The sequence below is a fragment of the Spermophilus citellus genome (assembly GCF_964194105.1).
Source record: "Spermophilus citellus genome assembly, chromosome: 16".
Lineage (NCBI taxonomy): Eukaryota > Metazoa > Chordata > Mammalia > Rodentia > Sciuridae > Spermophilus > Spermophilus citellus.
This window is the reverse complement of record NC_138196.1, coordinates 6,795,917-6,810,410: the sequence shown is the minus strand read 5'-3', so window position 1 is coordinate 6,810,410 and position 14,494 is coordinate 6,795,917. Positions and strand designations below refer to the sequence as shown.

Below are 14,494 nucleotides of genomic sequence, written 5' to 3'. Positions count from 1 at the left end.
GTTTTAAAAGTCTCTGCCAAGCAGCTTTTTATATTTTCTTCCAGAAGTTGTATAGGTTTAGCTGCTACATTTAGGTCTGTAGTCTATTCCTACCAGTAGTGTGTGAGGGCTCCCATTGATCCACATCCTTGCCAACTTATTATCTTTTTGATTATAACCATCTTAATAGATGTGAAGTAGTATCTCACTGAGGTTGTACATTTCCCTAATGGTGCTGGGTATCCTTTCATTTGCTTATTTGCTTTTGCATATTTTCTTTGGAGAAATGTCTATTCTAATTTCTTGCCATTTGTCTTTTCATATTGAACAATAAGAATTGCTTGTATATTCTAGGTAGTTATATTCTAACTACATGAATTGTAAATATTTTCTTCTATGATTGTGTTTTCACTTTCTTCGATGGTAGCCTTTAAAAGTTTTAAATTTTATGAAGTTCATTACTTTATTATTTTTTTCTTTTGGCGCTTGGGCCTTTGGTGTCTTAACTACAAAGTCATTGTCTACTCAAAGATTTACCTTTCTTACATTTAGTTTTGGTTCTTACATATATATGTGTTGTCCATTTTGAGTTCTTACATTTATGTCTGTGGTCCATTTTGAGGTGATTTTTATGTGGGGTAGGGTTTAACTTAATTCTTTTGCATTAAAGACTACATCATTTTGAAATATATTTTCATTTGGAATGCAATTCTAGGATGTCAGTGTTTTTTTCTTTCAGAACTTGAAAATGTTGATGTACTGTTTTCTGGTTTGCATGGTTCTTGAATGAATTTTGACATTTTACTTTCACTCCTTTGTACATAATGGTATCTCTTTTCTGTAGATGCTTTTCAATTTTTTTCTTAGCACTGGTTTTAAGCATTCAGTGTATATTTGTGTCATCTTTATCATTTTTCTTATTCATTGAGCTTTTTGAATCTGAGTGTTCATCAGATATAGAACATTTTTATTTATTATTTCTTCAAATGTGTTTTTCCCACCTCTTTTAGGAACTACCATAACATGTATATTGGACTGGTTGAAGCTGTGCATACTGATGCTTTGTTCAGTTAAGTCTCTTTCTCCGTGTTTGATTTTGGAGTCTTTATCACTGCATATTCAGTTTGCTGATATTGACTTCTTCAATGTCGAATCTGCTGTTAATCTCATTCAGTGTAATTTTCACCTTAGCCATTGTTTTATCTGATTTTATCTAATTTTATCTGTTTTATCTAAATCAGACATTTTTATATCTTCTTTTTTCTCCTTTACATGCTTATGCTTTTCCATAGCATCTTGAACATATGGTATACAACTGTATTAATGTCCTTGTATAATAACTCTATCACAGTGTAATTAATGATCATTTCTATTAATTTTCTTTTCAACATGGGTTATATTTTCCTACCTCTTTGCATGCCTCATACATTTTTATTGGATTCCAAACATTGTGAATTTACCTTGTTGAATACTGGATATTTTGTATTCTTTTAAATATTCTTGAGCTGTGTACAGCTTTTTTGCTGAACTATCTTGGAAACATATTTTGTATTCTTTTAAATATTCTTGAGCTGTGTACAGCTTTTTCTCTGAACTATCTTGGAAACATTTTTATCTTTTTAAGATTCTGCTAGACAGGGGTTACCTTCAATCTTGGGCTAATTTTTCCCTTTTACTGACTATGTTTCTTGATGCCCTTTTATTATAGATTTTCCATTCTAACTGGTGATTACAAAAATTGATCTCCATGCCAACAATCACCACCACCTTCCATTCTGTTCCTTTCTGAAGGTTCTTTCTCTGGCCTTACATGTGTGCCCATTGTTACATAGCCACAGACTTCAGGGGAACCCTCCATAGATGTCTAGAGAGCTAGTGCATGTACACACTCTCCCTCCCTCTGCAGTTCTCTACTCTCTCCTTTATTCTGCTCTGGGACTTCTAGCTGTGTCGGTCTCTTTAGATTTTAAAATCCATCTCTTCAACTCAGGAGATTTTCTATTTGAGTTTCCCTTCTCTGGATGTGGCCTGAAAAATTCTTTCCAGGGAGTAAATTGGGATAATCCTAGCACTCATCTCTCATGCTTAACTTTATCTTAGAGGTCACTCTTATGCTGCTTATTATCTAATATCTGAGAACTGTTGTTTGTATTTTGTCCACATTTTTTCCAATGTTTCATATGCGAGGGTAAATCTGTTGCCCCTCTTGGAGAGATTTAGTCTTCCATAAATGTTTAACACTATTCTCTGGCACATCATTTACAATAGATGAGGTCCTTCCTGGTAACAGCAGCATTAGGCCTACTGAATGCTCCTAGGCAAGTGCCTTCACAAATTTCCAATGGTATATGTTATTATGCTGCCAATTATTTGTTTCAGATATTTTTTTCTTGTCTCATTTAGATTGTACTCTGACATTAGGAACACTTCATATCTTAGAATTTTATGTCCCTGCCACCCAAACTGGTCACATTTACCTTTAACAATTACTCAACCCTTACCCCGTAAGAATTCCCTTTGAGGTATTAAAGAATAATGCACTTGAGATTATTTATCTCCAGGCCAACAATCACCACCACATTCTATCCTGTTCCTTTTCTGAAGGTTTTTAATAGAACCTTATATTAAACATCATGTTAAACATCAATGCCACATATTTAAATGCTATGAGTAAAAGTGAATGCCGATTAATCCACTAATTGTATGTATCCTGGTAGAAAGAACTACCACTACCTTATTGTGGCCAGTTGAGAAATTTTCTTCTCATTATCCACCAGACTAGTTAATATGTCTTTAAGGCAATAAGTTTAAAAACTAATACTGATAAATCAAAATATTGAAAACTCTACAAACTAAGCAGCTAGTTCTCTTCAGTAACTGGAAGCACTGACTATGCATATAAAAGTATATCTGATTATGAGTCAAAGTAAATATCAAGAAGGTAATATGCAATTAGATCATTTTGCTATTCTGATTTTTCCACCAATGAATTATCATTAATTTATTCTACAATAAGAAAAATTCTACAACATACCACATTCTATAATAAGAAAAATAAGAAAAAATTAAAACTAGTTTTAAAAGATCTACTTAAATATTCCAGTATCATGTAACCAAACAACTACTCTCCACACAAGTATGTTTTTATTCAACAACAAACACATTCAGGGGTACATTCCTGGAGTTGAGGATGCATGCTGCTGAGAGGTGGACCTTAAATGCCTTGTTCTCATAGCTTATTTCCTCTCAGTACTATTTATATATGGGGGCTTAATAGTTAATATATGTGTTTAGGTTAATGGTGTAGTATATTCATAATATTGGAACCATGAGTTTATCCAACAAATCATTTGTTAACTCTCATACATTCTAGGCATTTCCCTAGTCACTGATGTAACAGTAGTGAACAAAACAACTAATTTCCTGCTCGTGTTGGAAATTGTGTTTGAGGTTGGGTCAGAGCAGTCAAGTAGATAAACAAATGTAAGGCAAGTGGTAAGAGAAGTCTGAAGTGGTAAGGCAAGTCTGAAGAGAAAGAAAGGCAGGGTAATGGGCTTGATAGTCATGGCAAGAGGCTCTATTTTATGTAGGATGGCCAGGGAAGGCCTTTATCACATGAAATGCCACTGTTACAGAGACATGATAAAGTGAGGGGGCAGTTAGCGAGTCAGATGATTTGGGGAGTTAAGGTTGAGGCAAAGTTGCAAGTGTAAATTCTCTGAAGCAGGGGTGGGCTTGGTGTATTTAAATGGAACTAACAGACAAGAGAAGAATGTTAGGAAATGGGGAGAAAAGGATGAGGGGAGTCACACTGAATAAGAACAGTCCATAATACGGCAGGGCAGTCCATAATAAAGTCATGGCTTTTTTTCCTGATACCAGAGATTGAACCCCCAGGGGCACTTAAACACTGAGCAACACCCACAGTCCTTTTTAAAATATTTTATTTAGAGATAGGGTCTCACTGAGTTGCTTAGGGACTCACTACATTTCTGAGGCTGGCTTTGAACTCAGGATCCTCCTGACAGCCTCCTGAGCTGCTGGGATTACAGATGAGTACCACTAGGCCTGGCTAAAGTCATTGCCTTTTATTTGGAAATGGGAAGTTATAGGAAGATTTTGAGCAGAGAGACACAATCAAATTTATATTTAAGAATATCACTCTAGTTGCTATCAGGACAATAGATATTGGGGAAAATGAGGGCAGAAGCAAGGACAGAAGAAGGCTATGGGAATCATTCAGGTGACTTATGATGTGGGTTTGGCCTGTATATTGGCTTAGCAGATGCAGAGGACTGGTCAGATTCTGGGCATGTTTCAAATGCTTATTTGGAAAGAAGGAAGTCAGAAAAATAAATAAATAAAATGCTGTATAATTTATATCAAATTCTAGAAAATGCAAAACAATCTATAATGACAGGAGATGTTTGGAGACAGCCCAGAAAAGGAGAGGGGAGGGATTACAAAGAAGGATGAAATACTCTTTTGATTTTGGTGATAGTCTCATGGGTATATTCATGTCAAAACTTATCAAATCGTACACCTTAAACGTGCAATTTATTGTAGGTCAACTATATCTCAATAAAATTATAAAAATAAAGACATTGTCTAATGGACTGGAGTTGGAATGTGAGAGAAAAGAGATCAAAGATGGTTTGTAAGTTTTGGGCTTTGAGCACCTGGATAATGGGAATTAAATTGTCATTCTTATTTCTGAGATAGGGAAGACTGAAAGGAGCAGATTTTGAGAGAAAAATGAGTTCAGTTTTCAACATGTTGTTAGAGATGCCTACTAGATACATTTTATAACATAATAAATAGATGGTAGAAAAGAAATGAAGAATGACTCAGATAGACAGTTTCTCTGTATGATCCACTGGTTCTCCAGAAAGCGCAGAAGTACACTGGACCAACGGGGACCTCTCATGGCCCCTGTAGACAAATGTTTGTGCACACCTTTTTTCCATCGTTTTCTTTATTTAACATTATGAACACGGTGGACTACATTCCTTTCTCTAAGTTGTAAAGATTCAGTTAATTTGGGGAAACAACTGATGGGTTCATTGTTGGAGGTTGATGAATAACCTTAGCAGAGACTATAGTAACAAGCCCTTGGTCACAGACAAATGAGAATGGCTCCACCCAGGATGGGAGCATTGCAGACACTCTTCCTTGGGTTGGCTAGCTTGTGCCTTCCCCCCCACCCTTAACTGTACATATCAGTAATTCAGCTATATTATGATTTAAATCATATTTTGTTCCTCTTGTCAGAAAGTACAATTGCTTGTTAGTTGATAGGTTGTGATAAAAAGGAGTCTACTCCTTGGGCTTGAAACTTAGCTCCATTACTCACTGGACGTGTGACTGCCTCAATTTACTCTAAAATAAGGATTGGAATAGGACCTACTACTACTGTAAGGTACTATTGTTCTGAAGATTAAATGAATTGATATGTATAAAACCTTCAGAATAACAACTGGACATAAAGAAAGCGTTCAAGAAATGTTAGCTACTAGCTTTCTTCTCTGACAATAGGTTTTGTCAGTTGTTTCCCACTAAGTTGTGGACTTTTTCGGACCAGGACCAGATATCTTGTCTTTTGATTTTCATCCACTCCCACACCATGCTAGGGCTTTGTCCAGCGTCTGGCATGAATGGTAGCACAAAATGAAAGTTAAAAATATGCTGTTGAATTAAATGATTTCTTCCCTTATGGATAAAGATAAGAATCTCAAGATCTTAGCCCAAAGACTAATGTCCATCTCTCTGCCCCCACCTGTCCCCGCCTTAAAAAATAAAGCAGGCCACTGTCTCCAGTTTACACCCTCACTCACAGTTCCATTCACCTTCCCCTTTCCTAATCAGAGGGATCTTGGGGTGGGGCTTCAAGGAACCTTTAGGAGTTTGAAGGGGAGGGAGCCTGGAACCATAGACTAGCTATGACAAGTCAGGGGTGGGATTTGGTAGTTCAGAAAAGGAGGTACCAGACCAGTAATGGGGGATGGGAGTGATGGTGGAGTGGGCTAGTTCAGGATGGACCAGAAATGAGAGTTGAGGAAAGCCAGAAAGGACTGGTTGGCGGAGTGGGGGGGGGGTGGGTGGGTGGTGACTAGAATCACACGGAGGGTCGCTTGTGAGGTCACAGAAGCAAAGGCAGGTGATTGGACGAGAAGGAGAGTCCTAGTTGCCAAGGCAGCGACTAGAGGAGAAGGTCTTCAGTTGAGGAGAAGTCTCCACTAGAGAAGGATGGAGCTCTGGCTCCTTGCGTTCTCCAGTAGAGTCTGTGGATCGACCCCCAGATATTCCTGCTGACGTGTCACCCGGGAAAGGCTTAAGCCTTCCTGGGCGCCACCCCTCCGCGCTTCGCTACCCACCCGCCCCCTGAGCCCCGCCTCCGGCGCCTCCTGCCGAAGCCTGCCGCAGCCTACTCCACCGCGTCACCGGCTCCCGAGGTGACCACAACATGGCTGTGGCACGTGGGCTGCTCTTCTGGCTGTTCGTGCTCTGTCCTACCTGGCGAGTGCTGGGCCAACCGGACCCGAGCACCGGCCAGCGCTTCTCGAAGCACAAACTCTGTGCAGACAACGAATGCAGCAGTGAGTGCGCAGGCGGGCGGGCTGCCCGGGGTCTCCGCGGTGGCTCTTTGGGGCCTCATGGGGCTCCGATCCCCGCAGGATGACGGGTGGGGCGCAGGAGTGACAGAGCCTCGGGACCCTGCGTGTGTCCCCTCCGGCTCTGCCGGAGCCCCGGCCAGCCCGCTCGGGTTGCGGGGGGGGGCTTCGACTCCCACTTGTTGCCAGCATTTTATGTTTCTCTACTGTCTGAGGCGGGGTTGGGAAACACAATTCCCCAGGGACAGCTCTCAGTTTCTTCCCTTCCAGGATTCGCCTAGGTTCTCAGTGGGTGATGGGGTTGTGCGCCACGCGCCTGGGTCTCCCCACACTGTAGCAGAGCGCTTTTCTGCCCCCTCCACAGGGACCTGGGCCGGTGTGGTATCAGGGCAGATGCTCTCCAGGGCTCGGTTGCCTTAATCCCAGCGGCAGGTTGATGGTGGGGCTCCTTGGGAAAGGCTCACTGGCCCCTTCGTCCTTTTGCTGCACTGGGGATTGCGCTGGTTTTGCCTTTTAATAGGGACTAGAGTTTAGGTTTGGGAAGAGCACCGAGTTCAGGCACGCAATGTGTTCCGAGGTCTCGGCCCACTCTGCTTCAATCCTGTCATTTCTGTGCATAGAAGCCTCCCTTCATATTTGAGGTAGGGTAGCAGGTGGGCCAATAATCTTTTGCTTTTGAAAGAGGCCAAGGATCTGCACCGGCCACCTGGGAACTGCAGCCTCTTCTGTGCGCAGGAAGCAGACAGAATTGCTTCCCAGTCCTGGATTGGAGGTGGGCGGTGGGGAGGATGTAGCCATTCAGATTCAGATGAAGAGGTTTGTTGCAATAACAATAATAAATACTCCACGATTTTTATAAGCCAATTCAGTTTTAGACTCAGTCGCTAGTGTTGTTGGAACCTCTTTCCTCTATATATTTACTGGCCCAGAATACTTCTTATGGCCTCCCGCTTGGTTTCTAGTAACCTTGCAACTTGATGACCGTGTTGTCCATAAATTGTAAGCAGTACATATTTTAAAATATTCATGCTAAAAAGGCCAAGAAGTTTACCATTGAGCTCTTTATGCCTAAATTGGTGTTACCAAAAACAAATTTTATAATTTGAATTGTTTGTTCCACTCCAATAAAGAAAAAAGATGTCTCCAATATATGTTAAGCAGTTCCTAGAGGTAACCCTAAGGCTGGAGTAAATAAACACTCAGAAAAGCAAAGCAGCTGCCATGATATTTCCTTTCAGTTTTGCTATTCTTTGCTATCGAGAGATATCCTACGTGGGCTACCTGGACAATCTCATCACTGATGCTTCCTGAGTACTAAGACATGGTGTTGGTAAGGTTCAGTGGGGTAACATAACTTGAGAAATGGCCTGTGTCCAAACAGATGTGACCAAACACAACAGGTGGGTCTGTGTTGTGTTGTAGGAAGTAGTGAGGTGTGTATGTCAGGTGTCCTTGTGTGCCTTCCAAATAAGTGCTCCAAAAAAAAAAAAAAAAAAAAGAACTAAATAGGTGCTCCATAGTATGCATTATGTTGTCACCTAATATATTACTGATTTGTAAATCCTCTATGACCTAAGGGGGAACAAGAGAAACATTGCCATTTCCACTTGTGATGAGAATTCCCCACTTTAAATTGTCTCTCACCTTCAACTTGGCCTCTTAATTATATATGAATTAGGATGCTGAGAGTTCTGAAAATAGTCCTATTTTAGCTTCAAAAAAAACAAGTTACCCTCTCCAAATCTGTGTTTGTTCCTCAGACATATATTTTTATAAAACACACATTCTTGTGTATTTTACTGCTAATTGGCTTTTAGAAAAAGTGTTATTTCCATTTCTTCTTTATGATTTTTACATACATCTATTGTCCATTTCATCTTAAATCAGAAACTGTGTATTTGGTCAACCAAAAGAAAAATGTTGCTTCTACAAGTTTCTAGATCAATTGTGATTCTAGTCCTGCATTTTAAGCATGAAGGTATTGCCTGACCTTTTCTCACGGTTAAACTTGTTCCTTGTCAGATAGGATACCCACTTTTGATTTTGTTTATTAAAAAAAATACGAATGAGAATGTTTTGAAACAATCTTAATGTTGGATATAGTCAACAATATTTGCTCATAGAAAATACATTTCCTGGTAATTTACCCAGATCCTGAACACAGAGACGGTAACTCTGCTGCAAATGAAATTGACAGTGTTTACGGCTGCATGGTAGCACTTGCAGCCACTTAAAGGTAATGTCTTTTAGCGGTAAGTTCAAGTTAATTAACCCCTAGGGGGTTCCTGGATATTCTTCCCTCTTCCCTATTACCTCTGCATGAAGCCATACTTAAGCCTGTCCGTGTCTACACTTGGATTTACATATTTGCAAAATGAAGCCTTTATGATTATGAAACAGAAAAAAAATTGAGACCTGCAAGAACCAAGAGTTTCACTGAAACCAGCCATGGTTGGTGGTAGCCACTTTGCTTTTTATTTCTCAGCACAGAGAAAAATAGAGAAGCTTCCTTTTCCCTTGTCTAATTGCAGGGAATATTGTATTTTATAGCAATAAAATCTCTTAAGGATTTTAGATACTTTGAGCAGGTGAATTAAAAGTGGTTCCAGAGAGTACTGGAAAAACTTGATTTTTGTTCATAGTGGGATTCATATTTCCTGATGAGTCAATATGGACTGTGAAAAATCAAATCCTAATATTTGTTTTTCTTTTTTCAATGTTTATATACAGTGTTAATGTATCTTGGTGAAGCTCTTGAAGATTTCAGAGGCCAAGATTGTCGTTTTGTAAATTTAAAAAAAGGTGACCCTGTATATGTCTACTATAAACTTGCAGAGGTATCACCAGAACTTTGGGCCGGAAGTGTAAGTAAAAGTTTGACAGGTGTTATATTCTTACTTTTGATGGGTTTTTCAGCAGTGTAGATTTAAATGACTGATTTCTTGGGGTCTTTGTAGAGTTAACCTGACCTCTCTGCCAGGCCCTGTGCTCCTAACACGCCTTAGGCCTGGCACAGCATAGAAAGTCAGGAGACTTTCTGAAACAGAACTGAACTGATTGTGGTTGCTACCCCTCACATCAAGTTCCAGAAGGCTCTACACATCATAGAGGTTGTCATGGTGAAAACCTGACAATTCTTAGCTTTGCTGCTTCAAAAGGGAAGGATTCATGGACATTAGAGTTAATCCTGTAAATTAAGTCTGAGATAGTAACTGAGGCATGCATATTTAAATTCGATTTTTTTTGTGTATTTTACCAAATTATTTGTGCTGTTTTTACTCTAAAAAAGCAGAATTTTATGTTCATTATGTGCTTTTTTTCCCTTTTTTTTTTCTTTTTTGCAACTTCTGGGTCATCCATTTCCTGCTTTTCCTATATTCTATGCCTGAAGGTTCCCCCAGGGGTTCTACTTCCAGCCAGTTGTATGGATCTTCTGATGAAAGACATGACATTGTTTATATCATGCTTTGATATTTTCAATGGGGAGATTCACTAGGAGGGACCTCATTGAGAGACTTATGAGTATTGTCCTTTTCATTTTAAAAAATGTGATATGTGGATTGTTTACTTAAAATAGTAGCAAGGGTCTTTGATGACTATAGGAATGTTCCAGTTTAGAGACATTCCGGTTGCATCCATGAAAGTTCTCACCCTAAATAAAACACCACACAACAGAAAATAAGAGTAATCCCTATGGGAAAACTAGTTTTATTTTGTTGCCATTTCTGATTCTTAGGGAATGATCTTGAAACATGGTGCCTCTAGGTACAAACTTTATATTTAGACAGAGTCCCAGTTGCAGTACTCCATATAAAGAACCGTCTATTGTTTCTTTCAAGTATACCAAATAGGATTGGTAATCTTTAAACTTGGAACTGTTTTTCCATGTACCTAAGTGGCATTTTTCATATAGTAGTCGTCTTTCTCCCCTTCTTTGAGCTTTTGGATAAATGGGCTTGATTTACATTTTCTCCTGTCACATTGTAGCCTGTTAACTATGTTCATCCCTAGGACTCTTGCCATTCTGGGTGGCAGCACTCATCCTGTCTTCCTGAGGAGCCCTGCTTTCAGCACCTGACCAGAAAGGATCTTTGCCGACTGATGAGTGTTTGGGTGGCACTTTGTTTGCATTGCTCCTGTGGCATTCATTTGTCTTCTTTGTCTTAAGTCAGGTTGTGTTTTATCTTAGCTCCTCCCTATAAAGTGAAAAACTCAGTTAGGAAAGGACCCCTGTCTAATCCATCTTCCTTTTGAATATTTCCTTTCAGGGCAGTGGCACTTAAGTACATTTGTTCTGATAGTAGCTTATGCAGAATTTGTTCTCTTGTGGCAGTTCTTTGCTCCCCACCCACAAATCAAATCAACAGCACCTTGGCAGGGATGATGTATGGAAGCAAAATTAGATATAAAAATTATTCCCAGTCATGAGCCTCCATGATTCTGCATCATTTTTTTCATATCACAAGGAATGGGATACCACCCAGTGTGTAATTATGGAGCTTTATATAATCTATGGTCTCAATTGACACAGATTAAGAAGGGATAAATGTGTTTCCTTTCTCCATACATCTCTGGTTTCTTTCCCTTTTCCAAATTTAACCTTAATAGAATTTTCATCAGAAGGGAAAAGTGTATTTCCCCTCAGACTCACCTCTCATGTCATGAGTGTTATACTTAGGAAACTCTTTAGTTTTCAAAATGATTCTCCTTTCGAGTTTTTAGTTTTCATTCTGCAATGTTGTTGGTTTTCTAGAGTCTCAGACTTTATCTGCAGTGATGAAGCTTTTAATTGCTCCGTCTTAATTTGATTTGCCTATCAGTTTCCTTTAATTATTGGCAAGAATCTTATGTTCCTTTTAGTCAGTAGTTGGTAATAAGAGTGTCTTTCTCAAGGGGAACTTTATATGCCTTTTGTACACTTTATGTAACTTCATATAATTTAGCTGTTGGTGCTGAAAATAAATGGGGTTCTTTTCTGCAGAGGATTTATTTTGGGTGAAACTGAAGCTTGATATGTGATTTCATATTCATTATATTGTAATTTAATTTTCTCCCCCAAATACTTGTAAAAGTAGATTTTGAAAAAGCTAGGAAAGCATATACTATCAATACATTTGCTATAGTGGTAATACATTTTAGAGATGTTGTATTGTTTTTACTTGTTAATTTTTATGACTGTTATGTATTGGTTAAGAAAGACATAAATATTGGTTTATGAGCAATGCTACAAAAAGTACAGGTAAATTCTTGCTAGAGGTTAATTGGAATTGCATTTATAACCAGCTTTGATTTACATAGTTTTAACCATATAATATACAATAATCTCCTATGCAGATCTTTTATTTACTTCAGAAGTCTTAACTTTATATTCTCTGTGTTGAGAATTAAGCTAAATGTAAAAAAGAAAACTTCAGTGGTTGGAAATGTTGTTTTAGCAGTTCTGTACTTAATTTATATTTGGAATAATAATCTCAGTGTAATTGTTATAGCAACTTTCTTTCTTGGTTATACCATATACCTATCTATTATGTGTATATTTCCTGCCACTTCTGAGAAATCTCTTATTTATATTCCTTGTACAGAATTTATTTGATATTTGTCTCTTTTGCACTATAGGTTGGCCGTAGTTTTGGATACTTTCCAAAAGATTGCATCAATGTAGTTCGTGAATATACTAAAGAAGAGCTACAAATTCCAACAGATGTAAGCTATGGATTTCTTTTTTTTTCTCAATTGTAAACTGGCTTATAAATCCATCAGTTATATTCAGTTAACTGCTTCTGAAAGTTTTATAATGTGTTTGGGGGGCAATCTAACATTTGTGTATCAGATTTTCATTTGAATTCAGACTACCTGTAAAAAAATGTTTGAAAGATATTCAAGGGTGATTATATTATAATCTGAGAGTTGTCTAATATATTGAAACAGATATTCTTGTAGAAGGCTCTTTACTCAACTATAGGGCTTTTCTCTTCTGTTTTATATGTGAAAAATAAATAATTTAATATATTTGTACTTGGCTATTAAATTTAAGAGGTAAATAATTTCATTTTACAGGCAAAACTCATTGGATAGTTATTAGACATTTTAAGTATATTTAGGTTAAATTAATAAACTCTAACTTTTATACTAGGCTAGAAATATGTACTTACAAAGGTTTTCTTATTCTTAGTCATATATGGGCTCATAGTCATGTTATAGATTTGGAAAAGGGGACCTGAGCGTTTCAGGTGATGTTCAGTCTCAGATCTTTTAAGGCCCCAACTGCTTCCTTTATACAACATTCCTCAATGGTGCTCTGACTTAAATTGATTTTGTGACTGAAATAATTTCGTGTTCTAGAATTCTCACTTCAGCTGATTATTTTCTAGAGTTTTAAATTGTATAGTAATTGATGCCCACCAACACTGAAACATCTTTGGGCAGCTCTTTGTAGTGGCTGTAGAATATGCAAGCTGCTAGGCTAGGACAGTTCTTAGATTAGATGGGCTGAATGGATAAAGTCATCCTGTTTGTTGTTGCTGTTCCTAAAATTTCTTCATAATCTCAGGGGCCATAAAATCACTTCTGTTGCTTGTAGGACTTCATTGTTGGTAAAGAGAGTTCTTGGGATTTAAGCTGTGACAGCAGTTCACTGATTACAGAGAACTCATTTGTTTTGAACTCTGCCTTCTCATTATATTTCCCATTACATGCATCCCTCATGGCTTAGAAATGCATGTGATGGGGAGAGGAAATCACTCATCCCTACTACATTGAACTGCCTCCCCCACCCCCGGAACCCCCACAGAATATTAGGAAGATTTAATTAGGAGATGGGAATTTCTTTTTTAAATTTCCACTCATACTATGGTTCCTTTTATATCAATTTGCTTACTAGTGGCAAGAAGGAAGACTAGATAAATATATAGATAGTCCTGAGAGAGATCTTAGTGACTGTGAAACCCTGATGAAGAGAAAGGTGTATACCTTGTTGAATCTTGTTTTCAGTTTGTTCTTGTGGTAATAATGTGAGGAGCCTCTTTAATAGCATTCTTTATTCCATCAAATGTACTTGTATCTCAGTAAGATACTTTAAAACTGATTCATCTTTCTCAGTGCTGCAGGATCTTCCAGCTTCTCCTGAGCAAATGATTAAGAGTTAAATTTCTGAAACATAGGTGTAGATATTAAGAGCTGGAGGATCCTATTAGTGATACCTTGCCTTTCCCTACTTATGTTCAGAGCGAATTGAGAGAGACCCAAGAGTCAGGCAGTTGGAGACCAAACTGTCACCATTTTTACTCATTATGCTTTTTAAAGAATATGACCCATGTTAAAAAAAGAAAGAAAGAAAGAAAGAATAGACTTTCTAATGCTGTAGTCTAGAAAAAGACAGATTTACTCAGCCATAGATGGAGTTAGCCAATGGGGGTTGGAGGAGGGTAATCTGGTTGACCCCAAAGATTCTTTAGAACCAATCCTGAATTTGGGAGGGTGAATGAGTTTGCTTTTGTGACACTTTGTTATTGACACACTAATGGTTTTCTTTTCCTTACAGGAGACAGATTTTGTCTGTTTTGATGGTGGAGGAGATGATTTTGATGATTATAATGAAGAATTTCTAGCATTTTTGGAATTGTATGATTCTGCAAATGATTATAATGAAGAAGAATTTCTAGCATTTTTGGAATTGTATGATTCTGCAAATGAAGATTCTGAGAAAGGTATAGAAAAAGTGGAACAGTTTCTTGAAGTCTCCCAGGATGTTGAACCTGAACCTAAACCAATGGTAGCAAACTCAGAGCACATTGAAAGTGCATTCTCAGAAAACAGTATGGATCTTGAGGAACAATTTTTGGCTCAGAAGAACCATCCTCATGCAGATAGTCAAACAGATAATGATCAGGGTGAACAAACTTCAT

General features: G+C 38.1%; 1 long non-coding RNA gene across 1 annotated transcript; it reads left to right on the top strand.

The window, feature by feature from the left end:
* The first annotated feature begins 6,537 nt into the window (after positions 1-6,537).
* On the top strand, positions 6,538-12,582 carry LOC308635111. The gene is made up of 3 exons (XR_014019137.1): positions 6,538-6,575; positions 9,321-9,454; positions 12,207-12,582. It is a non-coding gene; the product is annotated as an uncharacterized lncRNA (long non-coding RNA).
* The last annotated feature ends 1,912 nt before the right edge of the window (positions 12,583-14,494 follow it).